At 42.4% G+C, this 3,928-nt stretch overlaps 1 non-coding gene across 1 annotated transcript; it reads right to left on the bottom strand.

Annotated features, from left to right (window-relative positions):
• Positions 1–630: 630 nt before the first annotated feature.
• On the bottom strand, positions 631–737 carry LOC112753570 (small nucleolar RNA R71). The gene has a single exon (XR_003177952.1). It is a non-coding gene; the product is annotated as a small nucleolar RNA R71 (small nucleolar RNA).
• Between the last annotated feature and the right edge of the window lie 3,191 nt (positions 738–3,928).

The following is a 3,928-nucleotide window of genomic DNA, read 5'->3' as shown; positions in this document are numbered from 1 at the left end:
CCTCCTCCTTCTATTCTTCTTTTCCTTTGACACCTCAAGGAATCTCTATACTGTCACATAGAGGATTCCCTACTTTCTTGTTCTCCTCTCTTTCATATGAGCAGGAACAAAGATAAAGGCATACTTGTTCAAGCTGATCCTGAACCTGAAAGGACCTTGAAGAGAAAACTAAGAGAAGCTAAATTCTCTCTAGAGGGCCTAACAGAGCTTTTCAAAGAAGAAGAAACCATGGCAGCCGAAAACAACAATGCCAACAATGCAAGGAAGGTGCTTGGTGACTTTACTGCACCTACTCCCGACTTCTATGGGAGAAGCATCTCAATCCCTGCCATTGGAGCAAACAACTTTGAGCTTAAGCCTCAATTAGTTTCTCTAATGCAATAGAATTGCAAGTTTCATGGACTTCCATTGGAAGATACTCATCAGTTCTTAGCTGAATTCTTGCAAATCTGTGACACTGTCAAGACCAATGGGGTTGACCTTGAAGTCTACAGACTTATGCTTTTTACTTTTGCTGTAAGAGACAGAGCTAGGACATGGTTGGATTCACAACCTAAAGAAAGCCTGAACTCTTGGGAAAAGCTAGTCAATGCCTTCTTGGCAAAGTTCTTTCCACCTCAAAAATTGAGTAACCTTAGAGTGGAAGTCCAAACCTTCAGACAGAAGGAAGGTGAATCCCTCTATGAAGCTTGGGAAAGATACAAGCAACTGATCAGAAGATGTCCTTCTGACATGCTTTCTGAATGGAGCATCATAGGAATTTTCTATGATGGTCTGTCTGAACTATCCAAGATGTCATTGGATAGCTCTGCTAGAGGATCTCTTCATCTGAAGAAGACGCCTGCAGAAGCTCAGGAACTCATTGAAATGGTTGCAAATAACCAATTCATGTACACTTCTGAAAGGAATCCTGTGAATAATGGGATAGCTCAGAAGAAAAGAGTTCTTGAGATTGATACTCTGAATGCCATGTTGGCTCAGAATAAAATATTGACCCAACAAGTCAATATGATTTCTCAGAGTCTGTTTGGAATGCAAGCAGCAACAGGCAGTACTAAGGAAGCTTCCTCTGAAGAAGAAGCTTATGATCCTGAGAACCCAGCAATGGAAGAGGTGAATTATATGGGAGAACCCTATAGAAACACCTATAATCCTTCATGGAGAAATCATCCAAATCTCTCATGGAAGGATCAACAGAGACCTCAACAAGGTTTCAATAACAATAATGGTGGAAGAAATAGGTTTAGCAATAGCAAGCCTTTTCCATCATCTTCTCAGCATCAGACAAAGAATTCTAAGCAAAGCCACTCTAACATAGCAACAATAGTCTTTGATCTAATCAAAACCACTCAAAGTTTCATGACTGAAATAAGGTCCTCCATTAGAAATTTGGAAGCACAAGTGGGTCAACTGAGTAAGAAAATTACTGAACTCCCTCCTAGTACTCTCCCAAGCAATACAGAAGAGAATCCAAAGAGAGAGTACAAGGCCATAAACACGTCTCACATGGCCAAACTTGGAGAGGAGGAAGAGGCAGTGATCTCCACTGAGGAAGACCTCAATGGACGTCCACTGACCTCCATGGAATTCCCTAATGAAGAACCATGGGAATCTGAGGCTCAGATTGAGACCATAGAGATTCTATTAAATTTACTTCTGTCATTCATGAGCTCTGATGAATATTCCTCCTCTGAAGAGGATGAAGATGTTACTGAAGAGCAAGTTGCTAAGTACCTTGGAGCAATCATGAAGCTAAATGCCAGGCTGTTTGGTAATGAGACTTGGGAGGATGAACCTCTATTGCTCATCAAAGAACTGAATGACTTGACTAGGAAGAGATTACCTCTGAAGAGACAAGACCCTGGAAAGTTCTCAATACCTTGTACCATAGGCACCATGACCTTTGAGAAGGCTCTATGTGACCTGGGATCAAGTATAAACCTTATGCCTCTCTCTGTAATGGAGAAGCTAGGGATCATTGAGGTACAAGCTGCAAGAATCTCACTGGAGATGGCAGACAATTCAAAGAAACAGGATTATGGACTTGTAGAGGATGTCTTGGTAAAGGTTGAAGACTATTACATCCCTGCTGATTTCATAATCTTAGAAACTGGGAAGTGTATGGATGAATCCATCATCCTTGGCAGACCCTTCCTTGCCACAGCAAAGCTGTGATTGATGTTGACAGAGGAGAATTGATCATTCAAGTGAATGAAGATTCCCTTATGTTTAAAGCTCAAGGATATCCCTCTGTCAACATGGAGAGGAAGCATGAAGAGCTTCTCTCAATACAGAGTCAAACAGAGCCCCCACAGTCAAACTCTAAGTTTGGTGTTGGGAGGCCACAACCAAACTTTAAGTTTGGTGTTGAACCCCCACACTCAAACTCTAAGTTTCGTGTTGGGAAGTTCCAACATTACTCTGAACATCTGTGAGGCTCCATGAGAGCCACTGTCAAGCTATTGACATTAAAGAAGCACTTGTTGGGAGGCAACCCAATTTTTACTTATCCATGTTAAATTTCTATTTTCTTTTGTTATTCTGTAGGTTGATGATCATGTGAAGTCACAAAAACAATTGAAAAAAAACCAAAAACAGAAGGAAAAATAGAATAAAAAACAGAACACCCTGGAGGAGAAACTTACTGGCGTTTAAACGCCAGTAAGGGTAGCAGAATGGGAGTTAAACGCCCAGTCTGGCACCATTCTGGGCATTTAACGCCAGAAATGGGCACCAGACTGGCGTTTAATGCCAGAAATGGGCAAGAAGCTGGCATTAAACACCAGAAATGGGCAGCAGCCTGGCGTTTAACGCCAGGATTGGCAGCAAGGGGCATTTTGCACGCCACATGGTGCAGGGATGAGAAATCCTTGACACCTCAGGATCCGTGGACCTCACAGGATCCCACCTACCCCACCTCTCTCTCTCTTCTTCACCTATTCACCAATCACCTCAATACCTCTTCCCCAAAAAAAAAAAACCCTCACCTATTAAATCCCACCATTCTCTTCACCACTCACATCCATCCTTCATAAAACCCCACCTACCTCACCACTCAAATTCAAACCACTTTCCCTCCCAAACCCACCCATAATGGCCGAACCATACTCCCCTCTCCACCCCTATATAAACCCATCTTCACTCCTTCATTTTCACACAACATACACACTACCTCTGCCCCTTGGCCGAAATACAAAGCCCATTCCATCTCCTCTATTTCTTCTTCTTCTACTCTCTTCCTTCTTCTTTTGCTCGAGGACGAGCAAACCTTCTAAGTTTGGTGTGGTAAAAGCGTTGATTTTTATTTTTCCATAACCATTTATGGCACCAAAGGCCGGAGAAACCTCTAGAAAGAGGAAAGGGAAGGCAAAAGCTTCCACCTCCGAGTCATGGGAGATGGAGAGATTCATCTCAAAGGTCTATCAAGACCACTTCTATGAAGTTGTGGCCAAGACTCCTCATTGAAGAAGACAAGCCCATCACCAAGAAAAGGATGGAGCAAACAAGAGAGCCCACTCATGGACCTCAACAAGAGCATGAGGAAATTCCTCATCATGAAATCCCTGAGATGCCTCAAGGGATGCATTTTCCTCCACAAAACTATTGGGAGCAAATCAACACCTCCCTAGGAGAATTAAGTTCCAACATGGGACAACTAAGGGTGGAGTACCAAGAGCATTCTATCCTCCTCCATGAAATTAGAGAAGACCAAAGAGTTATGAGAGAGGAGCAACAAAGGCAAGGAAGAGACATTGAGGAGCTCAAGCACTCCATAAGATCTTCAAGAGGAAGAACAAGCCGCCATCACTAAGGTGGACCCGTTCTTTAATTTCCTTGTTCTTTATTTTCCTGTTTTTCGAATTTTATGTTTATGTTTATTTATGTTTGTGTCTTTATTACATGATCATTAGTGTCTAAGTGTCTATGC

This window comes from Arachis hypogaea, chromosome 15 (assembly GCF_003086295.3).
Source record: "Arachis hypogaea cultivar Tifrunner chromosome 15, arahy.Tifrunner.gnm2.J5K5, whole genome shotgun sequence".
Taxonomy (NCBI): domain Eukaryota; kingdom Viridiplantae; phylum Streptophyta; class Magnoliopsida; order Fabales; family Fabaceae; genus Arachis; species Arachis hypogaea.
The sequence above is the reverse complement of the archived record's forward strand: the minus strand, read 5'-3'. Positions and strand labels throughout refer to the sequence as shown.